Below are 24054 nucleotides of genomic sequence, written 5' to 3' on the forward strand. Positions count from 1 at the left end.
AAAGAGCAGTCACAAGTACTAGAAATCCTTTGTACTAGAAATATTGATGGAAGAGGTATGATCTACAGAGGCATTAGAAATTATGTCAGGTCAGGAGTTTCCTTGTTTTATAGACACCAGGCTAACAGGTCAGTTGGAGGTCAAAAAGAAAGTAACAGTTTTCATCATTCTTGATTATCTTGGAGAGATTCTGAAGCAGATGGAAGCTGCTCAGCCATTCAGGCTCAATTCTATATTTCACTCTGACAAGGTTTTGGCACCCAGAATAGAGAAGGACTAGAACAGGCATATTTATTTCTACTTAAGCCCCCCCTTACTATTACATTTGACAATGTGTTGTCAGTCAGCAACAAAGCATGATTAATCACACACACACCTGCCTCCCTCTGCAAAGTTTACAGAAATATTCCTTTACATTTCAAGAGAGAATTTCTGAGAAATGTTTCTTTCACTTTAAGAATTAATACCATTGAATGTTTCTGCAGAGAACAATTCTCCTTCCATCACTCAGCCACATACATCCTAGTGTCCTAGAGGTAACTGCACCTTTTTACAGGTATTTGTCCCCAGATTAATTAACTGCATATGTGACTTGTGACAACTTCCATTTCTCAAATCGAAAGAATCATCTGCCATCCTGCCTTATTTTGCAAAGTAGCCCAGCCCACCCCCACCCCACAGTACCAACACATTGTGTCACAACAGCCCCTGAAACAACAAATGGCAGTATTTTATTCTGAATAGAATGGAGAAGACACCTAAAGATAATTCACCTAATTACCCTCAAGGTTTGGATATATATTTTTTACACCCCGCCCCCCCCCAAAGTTAAAAACAGCATGCTGTCATTTGGTGTTTCTCTCATACCACAGGCGACTGGCACAGAGGAGAATAGGACGACTTGGAGTGCAGCAAATGCAGGCAGCAAAATAGTAAGAAGGGTGTACAGTACAAGGTTGCATCACCTTAGCCTCTGCATTAGTGCTCTGTCAAGACAAATCTGCAAGCAAGCATCCAGGGTGTATTCGTAACGCCAAAGGAACTTCAGTTGCTGCTGAAGTAGAATACAGAAATTCCAGGAGAAGTTAATTTGGACAGCTAGTTATGGTATCGAATACTTAGCCTTTTTACTAGCTGCAGACTGCAAGAGAACCTTTAACAACACAAAACTGTTTGTGCTAATTCAGAACTAGACTCAGCCCTACTGACATGACTGCACTTTTTTCCTGCAAGCTTCAGTACAGAGACAAGGAACCTGGAGACGACCATGGAAATTCTTCAGGTCATTTCAAGCTGATATAAACAAAAGCCAACATGACCTGAGCAGCAATCATAACTGAATCCTGTTACAACCAGCTGGGTCTGCCTGCCTCCTGCTCCCCCCCCCATACATTCTCTCTCTCTCTCTCTCTCTCTCTCTCTCTCTCTCTCTCTCTCTCTCTCTCTCACACACACACACACACACACACACACACACACACACACACACACCTCTAACTGGTAGATGGGCTGCCTGGACTTATGCAGATTGTACCGCAGTGGAGTGCATAGAATATTAAGCTGCTGTAAGAGCAGCATTATTTATTTATTTAAAATAGGTGATATAAAAGGATAACAGGGGTTGGTTTATTGTTTTATCTTTGTGCTGTATGACCTTCCTTGACCCTCCACTGGGTGTGCTCTGAAATAGGAAAAACAAATAAGATACCTGCCTCCACCTAACAGCTACTTTGGCTATTCCCTTCTGGGCCCCAACAGTACTTACATATTCAGAGCACACACAATCCAATTACCTGCCCCCAGGAACGAAACTACAAAGGATTTCAGGCCCTTGAGGTGGCGGTGCATGGAATCAGAGTTTCACAAACACTGCTCTCAAATATGGGGAATTTGTTACAGGTTTTAAAGCACTCGTTCCCTGGATTTCACATTGATGGACCCTCTCGTGCTCCTCTTCAGTTTGATCTCCTTAAGCCTGGAAGTTATGTCTTTATCTGCTGTGAAAATATTTTATCAGGGTAATCTGGTTACGAATATTTACACAATTTGCCCAAAATTCCCTCATTACAGCTGTCATTCTCAATTATTCACAGGTAGTGGTACATGCAGTTTCCGTGGAAACCAGCAGCTCGCAGCTAACAGATGCACAGTCAATTGCAAGCAATGGGCACTCAAGCAAAACTGGTGGACTTTATAATTATGTTGATGTTTGACCATCTCAAATCTACAGATAACAAAAAGCTGGTTTCCATTTCAACCTCTTATTTGCATATCTTTGAGAAAATGTCTTAACTGTAGCTGTGAGGAAACAATGTCCCAGATTTATTTCATTTGCTGGGTATCTCAGAAACATACAATAAATTTAATGAGGACGCTGTAATGTTTATGACACATCACATTTTTCACATTTCACTACCATTTCCTGTATTTACTATTGCAAATAAAATGTCACATAACGTCAACTGTAAAGTCAGTCATAAGTGATTCATTCCACATTTTTCAAGTTTGACTGCAAATAACCAGTGAAAACATCCAGACCAATGGCTTCAATTACAATATAAGGAATGCATTCAGAGCCACCGAAAGATTCTTACCTTATCCCACAGGTACTCTAAGAAAAGACCTACACAATCAGAAAAAGCATACAGTTCAGCCCCCCCCCCCCCGCATACAGAATAAAACCAAATATTTGAACACTGCCCCTTGACAATGAAAATCATCACTGGTGAAAAGCAAGTATATCCACCAAAAAGATTCACGTCTTCTCCTTGAAATGCTAACTTTCAGTATTAAGTGAGTTTGGGGGGACAGTTCAAACGCACAACCCTCAATCACATATGAATATTATGCAGGTGAAGGATTGCAGAAACAATGTGCTTTTACGAATATGTGCATCATCTCTAAACTGAGCAAGAAAGAGATGAGGTAGAAACACATGCTGTCTCATTATGTTTTAATTCACTGCATTTTCCAGGTCTCTTAAAAAACTTGAGACACTTCTGGGCATTCTAGTAAACTATCCTGGGTGCAAGGCTTTAGGTTCCTGTTTTCTAAAGGGAACTGCTTAGATGTGAAATGTTATTGGTAAAGGTAAAGGACCCCTGGACGGTTAAGTCCAGTCAAAGGCGACTATGGGGTTGCGGCACTCATCTTGCTTTCAAGCCGAGGGAGCTGCCATTTGTCCACAGACAGCTTTCTGGGTCATGTGGACCCAGCCAGCATGACTGAACTGCTTCTGACGCAACAGAACACTATAACGGAAGCCAGAGCACACAGAAATGCTGTTTACCTTTCTGCCACAGCGGTACCTATTTTATCTACTTGCGCTGGTGTGCTTTCAAACTGCTAGGTTGGCAGGAGCTGGGACAAAGCAACGGGAGCTCACCCTGTTGCGAGGATTCAAACCACCAACCTTCTGGTAGGCAAGCCCAAGAGGCTCAGTGGTTTAGACCATAGTGCCTTTCAAACATCATCATGCATAAAACTCCAGGACAAACTCATTGTTTTGTCAGGCTTTTGTATTTGATATGAAATGCACCACTTCACTTTCAAGTGAAAACTGAACTATACATGTGAGGCAACTGGTGGCTGTGGGAGAAGTATATGAAAAGTGTGCACATACTGGCCCTTAGCCCATGACCAGTTGTGTTCGCAGCACCCAATCAAGGATTAGATTTCAGAACTAGCTGAGAAGTACTACAAAACAGCTCTTCTTGACTCGAGCAAAAGCCAAAATATGCTAATAGCAACAAGGGGCCACCACTGCAGGCTTTCCTGTCAGCAGTCATCCCTACTGCTTGTGCTAATAGCCCTCTTCTCTGCTCATACTGCCCCTATAATACTTCACCACAATCCTGAAACATGCAAGTACAGAAAAAATTAAGGGGTATTCTACTGATTTTCTGCTGAAATTGAAACATCACAATTGTAAGGACCCAAGCAACATTAAGATGTTATCTAACAAACTTGCATTGCCTTCACAGAAAAAACAAAACATTTCCAGCACTCAGGATGTACAATATACGATAGATACATCTTTTTCTATGGAATAGACTATAACAATGAGCACTTCGTAATTTCATAAGACATGCGAAGATATAAGATATTCACAAAGCTGCAGCTGGAAGATATTAAAATGACTTTGCATAAGCAACAAAGCAATTTTGAATAAGCAACTTCATTATAACATAATGAATTCAGTATGCTGTGGTACAGTATGGATGTCATGTAAACATGTAATGGATAAAGTAAAATGGTGGCTCAAGTCAGACAGCAATTTTTTTGCCTATGCTTTGACTTGTGGCCCTACAGAAGAACAGGACAAAAGACATCAGCAAAAAAGAAAAAAAGTTCCTGATTTTAAATACATCTAAAACTATAGATTTCTTCATTTCAATTGTACCTAGTAGAAAACCAAGCCATAGTTGCTATCTGGAAGCAACTATTGCTACATCAGTTCTCATCAATACTGCTGATTAAAAACAAGTGCAAAAGTCCAAGCCCCTGAGTTCATTGTCCAGGCCAGCCACAACAGAGCTGAAGCATGCAGTTAACCACACAACCTCTCCCCAGAGGCTAGCACCTTTCATACACATGTCATCCACATCCCTCACATAAAATGGTTTGCTGTAATAAATGTCACAACTGCCTTAAAATGCTGAAAGCTCAGATATCATAACAGAGCCACGCCACACCTCTTCCTGTACTGTTAATGATGCTTGGGATAATTTCTTTTGGCAGGTGATAGGTTTAGCCCAAGGACCAGAAAACAAGTCTACAGTATTTTTATACGTTCTTGAGGTGTTTCTGAAATTGTTCCGAGGACCCCCAAATTAGCAAATTTATATCATGATGCAATGACCCACTTTTTACTATCATAAATATGTTCAGTATAATCTGCCAGCTTCTGTTGATGGAATATTAAACTAATTTAGGCACAAAATTATTAAGAGTGTATGGTGAAGTAGATATGACTCTGAATGAGATCAATACTGAATCTATTATTGAAATGTAGTCATCATATGCCTTGATCTCTGTTTCAAGGTATTTGCCTCATGACAAGCTGGAAAAAAGGAGCTCTTTCTGTCTCCGTCTCTATCTGACACACACACCTTTGGGGAAATCACTGATCACAGAGTTGCAGATCAAAATTGGCACAGTTGGAGTTAGCACTCAAAATAAACGTGAGTAAAGACTCCTGTCCATATTGCTGAACCAAGCCAAGAGCAATCCCAAACAATTTTGACTTGGTGACACAATAAGAACAATTTTGGTTGCTCCACTGCATGGAATAGACAGGTCTACATTTCATCACCTTGCCTTCTGGGGCCAATTTGCCTACAGATTTGGGTAAATTTCATGATAAACTGCTAAAATGCATACAAACTAAAGAACTGCTAGAAGATGTTCAAATATTGAAAATTAATTTTTCAGAAGAAGCAAAGCAAAACTGAGTAGACCCAAATGTAAAGTAGTGCTGCAGTTCGGAGCTAATGAAAGTTGGTGATGAAAGTGTTTTGTTTTAAACCTAGATGCACTAAAGAAAAGGTTAAGAGAAGTATTTCACTTCTGCGCTCCAGTGAACATTATTGACACAGATGACAGGAAGGTGGAGAAGAGTTGCCAAGTTTTGTGGCTGAATGTATGCTCCAAACAGGCCTGTTAAATGCTCTGCATGGTCCTTTTAATTCCAACCTTTTTATCTGCTACTTTTACTTTTTCTCTCCTTTGGAAATAGCCAAAATGATAGCTCTGTGCACACAAGATGGACAAATGAATGTATGTTAATTAGAGACAGGCAAAAGAAATTGAACTGCAGCTTAGCTTCAGTTACTGTTTCAACCACCTCCTGTGTTATTACAATTAGCTTCTTTTCTCATCAACTCTGAAAATTGGCAAGTTACTTGTGTGAGAGAGGAGTATGCAGTGGCCATCAGAATCTGAGGTAAAAACTATACATTTTTCTGCATTAAGTAAATCAAGCAACAAACCTGCTAGAATTAATAAAATAAAAGGTATCACTAGTGATACATTTTTATCTGAATATCAAGAATCCTCTTCAGGCATTCTGATTCCATGTTTAAGCACACAAAGGGGGGGTGCACAGGGACTGATGCTGTACCTCCATCCCTGCTGTTATCATTGTCCTCCAGCTGGTACAGGCTGACTGCTGTAGAGTGTGTAGCCTTCTTTACTTGTGGGGGGTCTCCATGCATTTTAGAGACCCGATTTTTCCCGTGCATAAAGGAACACAGCCCTTCATTAATAAATCTCAGGGCAGTTTACAAGATAAAATACAATATAAAAAGCACAAAATATATTATACAAGAACAAAAACAAACCATTAATCCCCCTTCCCACAACACATTTTAAAAGGTATTGGATGTTAACCAGCCCAAGGCCTAGTTGAAGAGGAACGTTTTGTACAGCGCCTAAAGATGTTTAATGAAGGCACGGGCTGAACCTCTATGGGGAGGGCATTCTGCAAATGGGGAGCCACTGCAAAGAAGGCCCGTTTTCATGTTGCCACCCTCCGAAGGGGCACAAAGAAGGGCGTCAGAGGATGATCTCATGGTCTGGGTAGGTTAATATGGAGAGAGGTGGTCCTTGAGGTATGATGCCATTTAGGATATTTGTTTTTATTTCTTTTTTAAAGCAGTGACAGTTCTAGAAGCCACAATACCAATGAACTGAAAACCTGCACAATTACTTCTGGGATCTTACAAAAGATTCACAGTGCATATTTTCTAGAACCAATGTGTCAGAAAATATAACATGGAATTCTTCTGATTGTAAATTGCTTTTAATTGATTTTAATACTGTATGCTTATGTCGCAATCTGCTCTGGGATTATATGGTGAAAGGCAAGTAATAAATACAAACAAACAAACAAATAAAGTTGTGATAGCTATTCTGAAAGTGGGCCGTAGAGACTCCTGGGAACCCTCTAAGAACCCTCAGTTCTTAAAAATATTACAGAAGAGGGGAACATTCTCAGAACTCTACTTGCCTCCTAAATAAACAAGACAAAACTCTAGTGTAGGGAATCCATCTATTTCAGTATGTAAGCAACTTTTCTCTCAAAATATCTGAAACGTCTTTATGGTAGAATTCTTAGCACTTGCACTGAAAGCATGGCTAGTACCAAACCTAGGTAGGAGAATGAAATCATAAAAAGAAACATTTAACTTCACTGTGATTATGGTGGGATTATTAATGCTCATAAACACTGCTCTGGGTATTAAAAGCCTTCTGGGCTTAGGCAAAAGATTCATTGTGCAAAAAAACCCCCACCCTTTCTGAACTACACTGCATTAATTGAAGAGATATTTAAAAACTGACCAGTCTAAGCAACATGAATTTAAAGGGCTGTATTTCTGCCACCCACAGTCTATGAGCTGAGACTCTAAAATGGCAATTGGCACTTGGAGTGCAGCACATGCCTGCTCCCAGAGCCCTTCCTAAATAATTAACACTTTGAGAGTGCTCAGACGTGTCCTTCCGATTCATCTGCACATTGTAATTTCTACACGAGTCACAACTTAATGAATCATCAATTGTGACAAGATCAATGAACCAAACCTAACAACAAACTAAAGTTAGTAAATTCATGCCTGGGGCAAAAGTGCTGCTTTAAAAAAAGCTTCCATCACTTTTAGTGTCTAATTAGCAAAGACACTGCTCCTCCTGCTGCCTTCTCCTCTTGTCTCCTCCTGAATGGCACAGAGTGGAGGTAAAGGGGAGGGGGTTGTTCAGTTTTACTGCATGCAAATCATGACACTACTCCTTTGATCAGCGACAATGTCTGTAGCAGCATGACAAGCACATAAAGGATGCAAACTGCATTATGGGAAGGAGATTCCATACCAGCCCGATGAATTCCTCTCATCCATCAGATGCTGTAAAGTGTAAATGGTTCAGCATATCTAATCAGAAAATGCTGCTCTTTCATATAGAACTGGACTACTACTCAATAGGGAAGGAACGGGTCAAATAAAACATTTTCAGTCAGCAGAGTTCATGTCTGGAATAGTAAAGGAATTTGCGCGCGCGCACACACACACACACACACACACACACACAACCCTCTCCTCCCATCCCAATTCGTTGGCATTTGAGAATTTGGGGAGATCACAGCCAGCTCAAGGACTTGACAGGAGCAAATACAAGACAGTGCCTTTCAGAAAGGCTATAAAGATAATTTTCATATGACATGAAATCGGCCAAATTAGCTATTCCCCTCACTAAACACAGAGGTGCTCTGAGCTGATTTAGAGGCATGCTTAATTGAGCAGTTTGGGGGCTGAGCTTCACAGTTACAGTTGCTATGGCCATCAGCAACCCCATAGTATATCCTCCACTCTCTAGCTATAAGGTGCACAAGTTCTTATATGTGGAGGAGCCACATTCTAAGCCTCTCTCTCAATGGGCCTCAGTACCATGGGGGAGTTGGCGTACACAAACTCCTACCCCATGGCACGGCATGATTACATTGTAAGTCACCTTGAGAGACAAGTATAAGGCTCTGAGAAATGTGATAAACAAGGATTTCATGCATTATTGCTGGAGATTTTGCCACAGACATGAATCCCAGGGCAACCATAATACATTGCCTAGCCCTAGACAAAGGAAACACACTGAAGCAGTGTTAGAAACTGAGATAAAAAGCTAGGAGCTAAATGGCACCTTAAACCTAGGTTATGGGCACAACGACAGAATGTCCAGGCGTGCTTTTTTATAACAAGAATACAAAGCTGGAAATGAATGAACTGCAGCTAAAATCTTATGTTCATTTTTTGCATGGTCTAGTCCTCATCTGAAGACTGCAAAAAACAAGGCCATGCTTCCCCTGCCCCCACCCCCCTAATATTCTTAAGAGGGTCTCTTCTCCGGTCTTCAGAGAGTGGCTGGAAGTGGGGAGGCCGAATAAGGTCCTTGTTTCCTTCCACTGTGCAGTTTTAATCTGAAATCTTGGGCGCATTACTGCGCCCAGAGCTCAGAAACTGCTCAATAATGAAATTCCCTGTCAAAAAACGTGCCTAGAACAATGGGAGTTTCGAACGCTGCACTGAAGTACCACAAGAATGCTCAGAATCTACAATTTTAAAATGTAGTACACAAATTAATGTTGGTTCAGAGAACAACAATGATCACAGAAATCAAAATCTAACAAAAAGCATTGAAGGATAGCTTAGCTGGTAGAGTGTGAAAATCTTAACCTCAGGGTTGTGGGTTCAAGCCCCACATTGGGCAAAAAGATAAATCATGAGGGGGTTGGACTAGATGACCTTTCTAGTCCCTTCCAGCTCTGATTCTATAAATTTGGAGGGCCTATTCAGAAAAAAAAAAATGCAACAGATATTCATTGCCAGCAGCTCCGGTTGGTAGAGTCAAACATATCCGGAGGACTACAGATTCCCCATCATTTCTACTACTTTATAAGATTTATAATTTATACAAAATACAAATACGTAAAATGATAGGAACATAAGGAGCTGAAAGGGACCCCAAGGGTCATCTTTCTAGTGAAACCCCCTGCAATGTAGGAAAATCAGCTAAAGAATCCATGACAGATGGCCATCCAACCTCTGCTTAGAAACCTGCAAGGAAGGAGAGTCCAGAACCTCCCAAGGGAGATCCACCTTCCATGTATTATGAAAAGTAAACAACACTTATTTGACCCCAGTCATTTGACATAGAGGGGGAAACCTACAGATAACAGTCCAAAAGCATGCCCTCCAACATTTCTCCAAATGAAAATAGGAACGTACTATTCCATAATAATAATTTTACCATTTATACCCTGCCCATCTGACTGCGTTGCTCCAGGCACTCTGTGTGGTTTTCAACATATATAAAAACATAATAAAACATTAAATATTTTAAAATCTTCCCTATACGGGGCTGCCTTCAGATGGTTGGAGGGTGCCGGATAATTCCATACCCTTCAACATTTCTCATATGAAAATAGAGACATCCTACCATAACCACCTACATTTCTCTGGTGAAAATAGGGACATTCTAAGGAAAAGCAGGACATTCTGGGATCAAAACAGAAACTGGGACAACTTCTGTAAATCTGTGACTGTCCCTGGAAAATAGGGACATATGGCCCCCGGATAGGAAACACTGCCTTACATGATTTCCTTGTCTTTCAGAAGACATGCAAGACGTTTTCAAACTCTACATGTTTTTAGACATAATATTACAAAGAAGACAACAGACTCCTATTACATGAAAGCTAAACGTCTCATATTCAAATTCTGTATACTAAACATCAGTTTACTGCTGTAAACCATCTTTTGGTTTTGTTTTCTAAAAGCTACAAAACAATGACCTGGTTTGCATGTCAGCTTGTGGTATATAAGTTTAATAATAATCCAACAATAAATAAAAATGGGTTCCCTATAAACCTGTGATTTTGTTTCACTAAAACTCATCAGAGTCTGGGTGCTCGGTCTTTTGTGCTAGGCTGCAATGACTGAGATTGAGAAGTAAATTTTAATTGGTTGGATATGAATGGGGTTTCTTTATAAACAGATTTTATATCACTTACGGTACTTTTGAAGCTATTCTGCTTTTTTCAAGGTGTTAAGACACAATCTTGTGCAATTCTTAACAAGCCTGTGATAGCTTAGTCTTGTATCCAATATTTCCTTAATTAAAGGTATAGATGGATTTTCTAATTTGCTTCAAATTAACATGTGTTTTTCAATTTAAAAAAATTTTTGGTTTGAAATTCAGAGTTGTGTCTGTGGTTCTAGGTACTTCATTCTGTTTTTGAAGTTCAGAAAAAATGGCACTTGCAAGATACACATTGTAGAAATTCTGTAAAGCTATCTGTGCCTGTGAAGCCATTTTCAAGTGGCATATAAACTACAGATACATTAAGGCCTTATGTTCAAAGAGTTTTTCTGACAGTAGTTATAAAGACCATTAAAGTAACTATGCCTATGTTTACAGTTAACCATCTCTAAAAGCTATAGTTTTAGCTGTAAAGCTGGGACATTCGTTTTGATGCATTCTTCATTTTCTATGCAAGTACTATATTAATTCTTCCTTTTAAAATACTGTTTAAACGTATTTTGTCATGGGATTTACAAGGCAGCACTCAGCTTCCCATTCTGATTGCTCAGGTGCTTGAATCCATATTTTTAAAAGGAGTTTTATGCCACTTCTCTATCAGAAATGTATACACAACCAAGCACCACTAGTTATTAGAAGCACTTTTAATAGTGGTTCCTGACAGTCCTTGTCTCACTGGTAGTAAGAACATACTATCAGGTAGCCAATCAAATATCTCCTGTGTTACAACATTATTGGGACTAAAGTGTAAGATGGCCGCTGGCAGATCATTAATAGTAGAACTTGCATGGTTGCTTATAATTTGCTCTATTGACTTCTCTGCAACTAAATGTAAGACAACACCCATACAATCTCCTTATTATTGGTTGCTGCCTGGAGCCGTAGCTTGTCAGCGGCTATTGGGCATGGTATTGGTGGCTGCGTCTAGGGCTGGGCTTGATTGGCTGTTGCTGTGGCAACTGGGCAGGCAATTGGTGGCTTGTGCCGGCAAGGGGACAGTCTGTAGGTTGCTTTGGGGACTCGTGCGATTGGCAGCATTGGTCAGGCGGTTGACCGATTTTCAGCACACACACCCCTAAAAAAAGCTAAACAACTCTGGGCAATCTCTCCCCATTTTATTAATATGGAGCCCCCAAGAAATAGGGGGTGTCTTATACACAGGGATGTGTAATACACAGAAAAATACGGTATTTGGTAATGTTGGTATGCATATGTATGCAGATATAAGTCTTCTTTAATTGGAGGTTGAGTGTTATATGAGTTTTACAAGATCCTGCTCTACAGTCCTTTGATTTAATGCATGCTGTTTAATAAGTTCAGGGGAGTTGGCAAGCTTTGTCCTGGATGCCAATTATCAAGTTTTACATAAGAAAGGTTCTCTTTATTTCCTGCTACACTGCCAGGAGACAGGGCCCTCGATGCATTGCTTGGAAAGCATAGAACACCATCTGGTACGTTTGTTCTTGCTGAGCTGGCTTGGGCACAGACAACTATGGGGTTGGATTTCCAGTATGAAATTAGTTGTGAATCACCAATATAGAATTTTTCACTCAGTCACTCCATAACTGGCATATATTGCCTGTCGCCTGGTCTCTTTTTTAGCCTACCTTTACCCTTCTGAGGCTACAACCACAGACCTAGAGTACAACTACCCTGTGCCTAATAATTTGATTTATTCTTTACATACCAGTTTTGTTGTCTTTCGTCCTGCTTGCTTGTAACAACTACCTCTGAAGCCCAGCTTGCCTAAACAGCAGATCACACAGTAAAACCATTCCTGGACTATGCGGTGTTTGATTGCAAGCAGGGAATCATATGACTGCTCTTTAACAGCCATGCGAGGTTTGCCCTCAAAGGAAGGATGTTCTTTTTAGTGCTTTACTTGCACTTGCACCTAAAGTAAAGTACCTTCTTGCCCTTTCTAACAAAGACTGGTGATTGGGTACTAAGGACTCACACAATCTTTGACTTTCAGTGTCCCCAGTCCTTCTTTCTGTTTCTATATTCCCCTATAGTGTGCAGGTGAGATCCCAGGTTTGGCAGAGCATGCATATGACAAGTTGGTGTGCCCAACATGAGGCGATCATTTTGATACCTTGAAATTTGAAGTGTGTGTGTGTGTGTGTGTGTGTGTGTGTGTGTGTGTGTGTGAGTGATATTAAAGGCTTATAATGAGCAGAGCTCATCTCCTATCCTACGCTCCCCAGGTGAAAAACTCAAAGTCTTCTATAATCTACATTTCTTGGAATGCATCATCTCCTGATAAACAAACAGTAAAGTAATTTAGCAACTCCTGTCCACTCCCCAGCATATTGAATACCAGGGATAGACAACATGGCACCTTCCAGGTGTTGTGGATGGCCATTTACATCACAGCCCCAGCCACATGCCAATGACCAGGGACAATGGGCTCTGTAGTCCAACAGCATGTGGAGGACCCCCCTGCTGTAGGGAATCCAAACAGACCAAAATTAATTGCAGTTATCACACTGGTCCTTTGCCAGACTAGCTTGTGTCCTCCGTCAGAGAGCTCAGAACTTCTATTTTCCACACGGAGATCTGACTTTTTCGAATTTGGTAAATCAACATGCTATGTATGTGCCCCTCAATGACTTAACATCTTTTCAGTATACAGTTTAGCTTCAAAAAGCTAGAATAATCATGTAGTTCCTATGCAATGACTATAATGCCATTTTTCTTTTTAAATTGCTGTTTAAACATATTCTACCTTGAAATTCAAGAGATTATGCTCACCTCTTGATTTGTCTCTTCCCTCCATTACTGATTGCTAGCAATACAAAGAGTTCATGCTAAAAAAGAGCTCTGAGTGGGGGAGGGGGGCACCCTGCAAAGGTTTGTTCATAGGCACAGGTAAGCCTGCCTGTGTTCACCAGATCTTCAGACTTCTCCAGCATAACTAAACACTTGGTGAAAGCAGTATGCTCTCATAATTTTATTTCTTTGTAGAATTCACAATAATAGTTCTTCTGCTGGGAACAAAGTGGTGTGAAAGTTATTCTGACCATGTGAAATATAATATGACATTTTGGCTTTGTAAAATAAAACAGAAGGACTATCCTTAACATGGAGGAATTCCACCAGGACAGAAGTCACTTCAGTCAGTAATGTGTCAGCCATACTGCCAGTTATTAAATGTGTTATGCTTTCTGAAGTGTGAATGCAGCTCTACCACTCTGCAAACTGCATTGTTATGCTGATCCACAGAGTGGCAGCACTGCTAGAAATGGCTACTAGCAAGTGAGAGTGCTGTTACTACTTGATATCAAAACTGGGGCTTCTCCACTGAGCTTGCTAAGCAAGAACTTGGAGAGATTTCAATCCAGCTGGGCCAGTGTGATAAAGGGATTGAAGCCACAGAGGGAAGGATTAGCATGACAGATGAATACAGTACTGTGCAGTTTTCCATGGCAAAAGACTAACCCAGCTCATCAAGGAGCTGGAAGATGGGGGGTGGAGGGTGGGTGACACGGATCATATACTGCCATGGTAAGTTTCCTTAACACAGAGATCCGATTCCCTGGGACAAAGGGTGATTAAATACTTACTCTGGACTTCTAATACAAAAATAAAACTGAGCTGGCAAGAAGTGTCCATAAAAACTACCAAGCAGTCATTCACATAAATTTATCATGAGGCTGTGAATTTTGCTAAGGAACTATCTGCAGCTTACAATCTCTTTGGGAGAGGGGTTACTGGGATAATTAAAGAATTCAGAGGGTAGAATGTGAGATTTTAATGTTCTTTTCATGCAGCATATACTTAATGGGGTTTTTTTTAAGTTACTCCAGTTGAAGTCCACAGTCTGAACCCTGATTATACAAAATACCAAGTTACCCAAATTAAGAGTCACCCAACCCCTGAATATCCATATAAATAATATTCCCATTCTTGACCTTCTGAAGTCTAATCAGGAAAAAAAATCTTTGCATTCCTACCTTGTTAAATGCATAAACTAGTCTGTGTACTATGGGAAAGTCTATGGGAAATTAATCCCCTAATTTCCAGGGAAATTTTCAGCATATTTAGCACGAAATGCTAGAAAGATGTTCAAGAAGAGACTTTTAGAAATGGAAAAACCACCATCCATTACTTTAGAACCAAAGGCACTTGAAGAACATTCTCTTATTTACAATTAAATTAAGGATAGTTGATTTCTGTTAACGTATGTCTAACTGAGCTTATAGTTTGCTGTCAGAATACCTGACAGTGGCAACTGACAATGGGTGGTGGTGACTGAAAGGGAAGGCAGCTCAGATCAGCAGCATTATTGGTTGAGATCATCCTGAGATATCGGTGGTGACTTGAAATTGGCTGCTCTGCTCTCCCTTGTGTGAGGAGCCATATATTGCTGCACATTGCCGGGTTTAAATCGTTATTGCAGTGTGATTTCAAAACTGATTTTGACCAATATATTTTAAAATTGCACAGCGCTAAAACAGATCATAAAATTTGTGGTATTACCATGCAAAAATGACAAAGATTTAGTTGAGGGGGAGGCAAGGGATGGGCCGGCCGTAGACCCCCTGGGAATCAAAGAAATAAATCCCCCCTGCCTCTTTTGTTAAAAGAAAATATCTAAACTGCTTTAGTCTAATGATATGGCATTCTCCCCAATGCAAATTAGGCTATGCAGACTACTAGCTGCCTGGAGTAACTGTTCCTAATTATCTAAAATCTAAAGTAGCTGTCTTTGGCAGTAAAGCCATCTCACCCATGCAGTGTCCTGCTTCACATAAGATTGAACAGATGCAGGAAAATTAAAATTAAAAAATCCAGAGAGCCAAAGCAAGACTAAGAACCACTGTTTATAATGCAAAAATCTAAACCAATTATCAATGGTAAGTGACATACAATTGGGCCAAACAAGGTCCAAAATGGCAACTTGAATTAAAATCCATAAATGAACTAGTAGCCAGTGCAATCCTAGATGAAGATTCCCTCACTGTCTACACACACATATCATTTTATACAATCAGTTACAGTGCTTGGAATAAACTAGTTCATTTGAACTCACTGAACTAGTTCAAAATCTCTGCACTGCCCCTGAAATCATTACCATAACTGTCATGTGAACAAAAGGTGAATTAAGTTAATTTTGGAATATAACTTTGAGAGATTCCTCATTCAGCTTCACAATCATTCCCTACCCCTCTGTGAGATGAATCAGCCTGGCTAATGCAGTTTCTTATCCCAGTTTGGTCTTGCAACACCATTAGAAGATGCTGTATTTATTTCTGATTGCTCTGTCTCCTTCCTCCTTTGGCTGGCTTTGCCTCTCCTAGGTTGAACACGCCACCTGAAACATGATTGGATGGCAGGATTGGCCAATCACCCTCTCTTTAAGTTTGCCCACAAGAAAAATTGAAAAGATGGGAAAAGGGGGATCATTTATCCATTCCAACTTTTGCTCCCTTGCAAAGGCAACAAGCCTAACCCCATTTACCTGGGAGTAAGGTAAAGGGCTGGTGTTGCGGCACTCATCTCGCGTTCTTGGCCGAGTACAGCTTCTAGGTCAAGTGGCCAGCATGACAAAGCCACTTCTAGCGAACCAGAGCAGCACACGGAAATGCTGTTTACCTTCCCACTGTAGCGGTACCTATTTATCTACTTGCACTTTGACGTGCTTTCGAACTGCTAGGTTGGCAGTTACCTGGGAGTAAGTCTCACCAAATTCCATGGAATTTACTTTTGAGTAGACCTGATTGTACTGTAACCTGCCCAATTAAAAACTGTGGTGTTCTTTACAAGTTAAAGTTGCAAAAATATGCCAATGATGGATTTTTATGCGGGGGCAGAGACACATGTTCAGTTGCATGCACTTGAACAGAATTAAGCTTATTCTGTCAAAGAACAAACTGGAACTAGTTCCCTTTGGGTCAGGATGAAGTACAGCTACTTAGTCATGTGCATAGCCAGGATTTATGTTGAGGGACTGGACAGGACACCCACCTGTCATCATTCTCTGTCCGGCTCTGTCTAGCAGATTTGGAACGAAATGTCTCAACAACAGTTGTTTTAAATTACTTTCTTTTGACCTCAAGTGCTCGGAAAAATCTGTCAAATCTTTCAAGAATTTCTACTTTTATTTAAGTCTTTTTATATATTTACTTGATTTAGGAGGAGGGCAGCTGCACCCATGTACTTAGTTTGTTTTTAACATGAAATTTCAAAGCAATGCCCTCCCCACAAAAATTAGGGAAGAGCTACCGTAAGAGCTTTCACAATTGCTACAAGTCATATGTCTGAACAATACAATAATCAAGCCAGTAGCAAGAAGAATTAGGGCCAGAGACATGCAACAGGGTTCACTGTATTGAAACCAGCTGCTGGAGTATTGTAATCACTTCTGGTAAACATTGCAACAAGCCTTTCGCTTTGTACAGCCTGTGCCGCGGGCTGAAATCAAGAAGCAGTCAATCAATAATAATAGTGTGCTTTTGTTTTGACTTGAAGGAGGGAAGGAAATACCTGACTGAAATCCACCAGTACTGCAGGTAAAGTATGAGTGAGAAAGCCCTCCTTCACTTAGCAGCTGAATCTACCTCTCTTCCAACTCTTAGGCTCTGTTGGGAGACCACAACCATTTGTGGGGGTGGCTCAGCCTGCTTTCTCCTTCAAAGCACACCATGGAAGAAGGAGAACATCAGAGGTGCCCCCCAACTTAAGCAACACAGAGAGGGAATAACCCACCTTCTGACTGCTATAAGACTATTTCCAAAACTGAGCAGTGTAGTTTAGAGAGGTGACCCTTCCTCCCCACTTTCTACCAAATAATTCAGGGCTGGATGTGCGGCAAACTTTGCTATCAGCTCCAAATTGGAATACAGAAAGGGGAGGGGTTACCCTTTCCTCCCTGTGCTGTCTGGAAGGGTTCTTTAAATATATTTTTAGCTCAGCCTCACCATATTAGCCTCCCAGAATGGATCACAATATAAGTAAAATGCAAACAATTCCTGTACAGTTAAAATCAGATAAAATGGATCACACAAAATGTCAGTCATACAAGCATCTCCCAGGTCCCAGGAGTGAAGGTGGCAGCAGGTCCGGTGGGAAGCCCAGAGTTGCAAGAGGATTGTCTTTTGACTAACAATGCAGCTCTACTGCCAGAGATCTACTTAGAAAGGTCCAGCTGTAAGCAATGGCCAAGCAGAGAACTAGATAGAAGATGATCTGGCAGTGATGTAAGTTTTTCAGTGCCTCGGGACTTCTGCTGAGTTAACAGTTTCCTTTTGAGGTCATTAATATCCCTTTTGGTGGCTCTAGTTTCCTTACCCTTGCTCTAGAACTCCCTGGCTCATATCTTCCTGGCTCAGCCCCAACTCTGACTCTTACTCTGGCCTTCACACAATGTGCTTGTCACATATATCATCCCTAGATCTAAGAACCCGAAAAGCCTGATACAGACAGAGGCATTCCTTCAGATACCTGGATCCAAGTCATTTAGGCAGGGATTCCAACAGGATTTTCTGAGCCCAGTTCTCGAGTTGTTGATTTGGCCCCCCACTTCCCCTGCACATATGTGTGTGTGTGTGCGCGCACGCACGCGCATATGCACACACGCCAATCCATGAAACTTATTTCTGAGTATGCCTACAGAGGATTGCTCTGCATATCCATCCATCACACGTACACACTCTCATACACACTTCCACTAGTCTGGCTATAACTGCTTACTTGCAGAGAGTAGAAGCTGGAATCCTGCCTTCTTCTGATACCCATTTTGAATCACCAGTTTTGAGGGAATGGGGTGGCATGAGGGTGCTGCTACAGCGGTGAACTAGCGCTACCTGAACTGGTGGGTGAGTAGTAAGCACCACTAAATCCAGTGAGACTTGCTTCTGAATAGACATTGCAACCTTAGAGGCTCCCCCCCCAATTTCAAGGTTTTCACACCAGAAGCTTCAACGAGTATTCATTTTTATAGATGCATTTTAACACTTTTCAAAGGTGGTCTTTCCTGCCTCATAAAACTTGTGGAATGAACCTACCTGATAACACCAGAGCATGGCAATCCTCTTGATGGAACTGGTTACTGTGGATACATTATATGGTCATGTCCCATTAGCCAGTCATTTAAACAGTGTTAAGACATGGAAATTATGACATTTGGAGCTGATAGGTTTCACAAATTTAATGATTCTCCTTTTTGAAGGAGAGACTAATAACCCTAAACCCACTCCAGATGAGAAAAGTTACCCAAATTATTGCATCTTCATTTACAGGAACCATTATCATAATGAAACGAAAAGATGCAGCAAAACAGTGCTATGTTGCTATCCAAATTTGGCAGAAAAGAATTTATAGAGCATAGGCAACAAGAACTTAGATACTCTGTAGACGAGGGGCAAGCTATCTTTTCTCTCTCAGAGGCTGTATTCCCTCAGATGTATTCAGTTAAGAGCTGAGTCCATCTGATGAGGGGATGAGCCTTGATACAAAACTGTTCAGGATGAACTAATCCAAAATAAAGATTAGAATTCTCAATCCTATGAAGGTTTACTCAGAGGTAAACATCATTGGGCTTGATAGGCTGAAAAGGGTTGTTATTGTTTTTAGCACATCACACCAATGAAGTTACTGTTTAGCAAAACTAGTGAAACATACACATGGTTTCTGAGTTGCCCACCTGTGTTGGAGCTCCTTAAATTTTCATTCATTCATTCATGTTATTTAGAACAAAACACATGAAATACAAAATATCAGGCTTATTAGCAAGTGCCAATATATCAATTGAACCCAAAATATACCATATTTAAGGGCCACTTGAAGCGTAACTTTTTCTGAGGGAATTTGTGTTCATGTTGAAAAGTGACGACTATGTGAACCCTTATAATCTACAGAAATATAAAATGTGAAGCGTATAAAATGTGATAGGCGATACTCACTGGATTTCTAGGCTAAACCTGTAAATATTGTAATATACATTGTGGTGGTGCTCACAAGTTTATGTTCAAATATACCCCCAGCCCCCAAAGTTGGTGACCTCTGTTATATGTGGATGAATTAACAGTCCAGGCGAAAGAATAAATCAACACTCTCTCTGCTATAGGATGTGGGATTTCTCTCTATTTTAAAGTGACACATAATGCTAATTTGCTAGTTTTTACTTAGAGATCGTATTAAAATATAACCTCTCTTCCCTTAATTACTCTGATTTTATAACAAAGGCTCCCTTCTTGGCAGTAACATATAAAAGAAAATGAGAGAAACATGAGCCAAACTGCCTTGTTCTTGCTGATTCTTTTGTAACTAACTAAGCGTAAATAAGGATTAAACACAGCTAACTTTTGTTTACCGCTGAAATAGTGAACCTAGTATTAGATGAGCATTTACAAGGACATATTGTCTCAGGCCTTTGGAGGTCTAGCTCTATACAGAAATAATTTGTAACTGTCAAATGTTTATCATTTACTGCATTCCAAACTGGGTAACTCCAGGAACTGGGATGAAGCCAGCAGATGGTGATAGAAATTAAACTCATGATATGGTTCAGCAATCAGTGAGCTTTGGAAAGACAGAGGTGCTCTCTCTTTTCTTATCCCTAAACTATACCCTTGATAGATTCAAAGCCTAAACCTGGTTTACTCTCTGCTCTGCTTTCAGCCTGCAGTTTATTTATTTACATTTTTGTTTGTAAAAAATATCCATATTCCACCCCCTTGTGAAACTGTGCACAACAACCTGATAACATCTAAAAGCAATACAAAACACTCATTGTCCAACTAGGCAAAATCTAATGGCAGTGCGAGCTAGAATCCAAGCCATTCCAAGTCAGGTTTCAAGATCATTATGAATCACACTTTAACAAAGGGACTGGCATTCATAAACCAATTTAAGCAAATTAATGGAGGAGCTATTGCTCTGCTGATACAGAATTATGGAGCCAAGGCTAAAGGCAGCTATGCAAATGCAGATTTTAAAAAATGAAATATTTTAACTCTCATTAAAATAGCTTGAAACAAGAAGTATGTTGCGTTTGACATGACACAATGTGCTTGAGACTACTGTAAAGGCTACCCACATCAAATTCAAATTGCTGAAGTTTTTATTCATCAATACTAATATGCTTACAAGAAATCTAGATCATAAAAGAAATGTACAAATTCCAAAGCCTAGGGAAAAGGTCATTTTCTTGCCAGGGTTACTATTGGTTCCCATCCCAGGATAAAATAAAAACAGAGAGAATGTGGATTATGCAGAAGGGCAGTGGGCACCAATCTAGCCTCTGTCATACAGAGCTGCTGTGTTTTGCTAAAAAGTAGGATATAACGAGTCACTTGGTTTGGTGCAGTGTTGGAAATGCTGCAACATTATTCCCTCCTTGCATTCTGCACAATCCTACTATTTAAAAGGCTCTGTAATGCAAGGTGTAATCCTCCAGTCATACAGCTCAATCACATATTTATTAATTTGTGACACCGAGTGCCCACTAACTCTCCCTGAAGCTTTCCGTGTGTGTGTGTGTGTGTGTGTGTGTGTGTGTGTGTGTGTGTGTGTCAGTTTATTGATTCTGGTCCCTTCCTGTTCACTTTGCTCAAACCCTTCTTTTGCTAGGCATGCAAGAGAAATTCTGCGCTGCTGCAGGTCATAATTGAAAAAGACAGAAATGTTCAATATGACTCATACATTATTCAGCTTATCAGCTGCCCAAGAGAAAAAGAGAAAAAGAGAGGGAGAGGTTGTTTGCATGCCTCTATCTCTTCCACTATCAACAGAAGAAATAATTTTCAATTACACTAAGTGTATGCAACTCTGTTCCCCAACAGGATCTGGAGTTAGAGAGATGGAAGTGGAGAATGAAGGACAGCACAAAGAAGTAACTGCTACAAAATGCTTGCTTACGTTAGATTCTTGGCTCCAGTTTGCGTCTTAATAACATACCAAATGGAATATGCTACCAAGCAGAAAGACCACCGCAATTCATGACAAAAACCTAGATCAAGGCCAGCTGAAATTACCCCACAGAAGCCAACTAAATATTGATCGACTGGTTGTGAATATATGACTTAAATTATCTATGAGGGGTTTGGGGAATTTTTTTGCCACATAAATTTATGGTAATGTGCCTGAAAAGACTTTGCCAAAAGCTAGAGATTTCTTGAAAGAAAATAAAAATACTAGGATCATTTCTACTATCCAAATATTATTTCAAATACCACTATCAGAAATGGCAACCCTGGCATGGTAAGTGATGGACCAACAATGAAGTTTTTTTATCCTTAGAGGGTTTTTTTAGCTTAGAGTTTCCACAACCAAAATGCATTCTTTTAGAAATGGAAAAACTGTCATAAACCCAATAGAATTGTCAGTTTTCTTATGATAATCTTCCAAGAGGCATTCCCAAATCAATCACGCTGCAGCTGGTAATATAGTCTTAAAAGACCATTCAGTTTCTTAAATGTCACCCTACTTGCCAAGCCCACATGCAAATTGTTTAAGCTTATAAGGGTTCTATAGGGACCCCTACCGGTAGTAACAAGCCCCTTATCTCTTCTAATTTCCTTCATACAAAGTATGCGCCCCTCCTAGATATAGCAGGAATAAAAACAATGCTTGTCCAACCTTAACAGAGAAGACTTTAATAATATGTCCCATATAACTTGCCAATCACTTGTACAAAGAAATAGATTTACTCCTGAAGAAAGTGAAGGCCACATAACATTCTGCCATGTAATCGCAGTGAAGTACAGACTGGAAAAAGATTTGCCTGGAAATAAAATCCTTGCTGTGAAACCTATTGCTTTATACCAAGGGTAGGGAACCAGTGGCCTGCTAAGCCTTTTAAACTGGTCTGCAGGTCTCCTACTGGTCTTTCAGCAGCATTGGTGGTGGTAAACAGAAACTCATTGTGCTTTTGAAGACCACCAAGTTGCAGAAGCAGATCAAGTGAAGGAAAAGCCATTGGAGAGTAGACTGCTGCCAACTGTTATCTGTCTATGTTCCAATTTTTCAGTGTCTTTTCAAGCCAAAGTTAAGCCTTTCCTGTTCTTCAAAATATATTTACGGTAGTAGAATCTGAAAGGAGACCTGATACTCGAGTAACAAAGGGTTTTTGTAAATTATTTGATTCCATGTGATCTATCCTTAAGCCTCCAGTTATAAGGAGACTCCTATTGTACTGCTGTAAATAAATGAAATATTACATTGCTATCATCAACACATATGTTTCAGCACAGTAACAATCTGGGGAAAGGTGGGGGGAAAGCAGCAGTGAAACATTTGCTTAATTCATCTAGCAACCTAAGCCTTCCTCACTGGAAGATATCATCAGTAAATAATTTATATACACCAATAAATCTGCTTAATCCTTTCGTTTGAAAACAGATTTTCCATTTTAGTCAATTAGGGCAAATTCAAATTGCATTTAGAGAATGCAGCACATTCAGGCATCCACGGCCCATCTATGAAGTCATTAGAAAGATATACACTAATAAATTGGGGGAGGCAGTAGCTGTGAGGTGTCGTTGTTGTTGTTTTAAAAAACATTTTAAAATGGATGTAGGGAAGTAGGACAGAGAAAAGAGAATTTCCCCTCATTTTCTTTCTTTCCTCTCCATTCCCCAAACAATACTTCCTTATCCAATATAAATAAGGATTTTTGGACATGGAAATTTTCTTCAACACATACAATAGATAACTTGTTGGATCCAGAACCCTGGCCTGAAATTTGAATCCACAGCCAGATCGGCATTCCAGAACACATGGAGGGAGGGCTCCAGGACCCTGACAGAGCTACATATCTCCTTCCCAAAGCCCAGTACCTCACTTACCCAGCTTTGGGAAGGCAGCACAAGGTCTTTTTTTGGGGGGTATCAAATTTTAGCCTTTTCCCCCACCCCTTGCACAACAAGGAAATTTGTGACCTACGGGTTACATTTCGAAGTATTCTTCCAGCCCACTTGATATGAAAAGTTGGATCGCCCTGGTTCAAAGGATCCTATAGGTGATAGAGCCGGTCTCTCTGAGAATACGGTACCTTCTCCAAGCACAATTCTACCACCACCACCACCCCGCACCACCAATGACTTCAATTCAAAAAGGGACTCGTCCATTGCAATTTAACTCAGAAGAAGACAGCTTTCTGCTTGTTACCCTGTAGTCTAGGAGTAGTGAACAAATTCTAGGCTGATTATTAGCCAATCCCGCTGTATTCTGTGACAATAAAGGGTAGTAGAGAGAAAATTATAACCCTGTTGACCAAAACCTAATCCTGCTCCCTGATTCTTAAGATTAAAAGGAGAACCTGTCCCTCACAGTTTAAAAGATCTGGGTGAAGGACAGAGATTGGTTTGGGGAATGTGGGCATGTTATTGAAGTTAGTTTCCCCTTCTGTTCATCTCCAACTCTAGAGGTGAGGGATAATGCCTGCATACTGTTTTCTGCTGCAAATGTTTGCTGGCAACTTTGAAGGCAGGGTAACTGTGCAAGTTCTTTGTCTGAAGCAGGTCT

The 24054-nt window shown here is 40.3% G+C and overlaps 1 protein-coding gene across 6 annotated transcripts in view; it reads right to left on the reverse strand.

Moving 5' to 3' along the window:
• The window catches only part of PTPRF (protein tyrosine phosphatase receptor type F), a 482320-nt gene that overhangs the window by 206695 nt on the left and 251571 nt on the right, over positions 1–24054 (reverse strand). The gene's annotated exons all lie outside the window — the stretch shown is intronic.

This window comes from Zootoca vivipara, chromosome 7 (assembly GCF_963506605.1).
Source record: "Zootoca vivipara chromosome 7, rZooViv1.1, whole genome shotgun sequence".
NCBI lineage: Eukaryota > Metazoa > Chordata > Lepidosauria > Squamata > Lacertidae > Zootoca > Zootoca vivipara.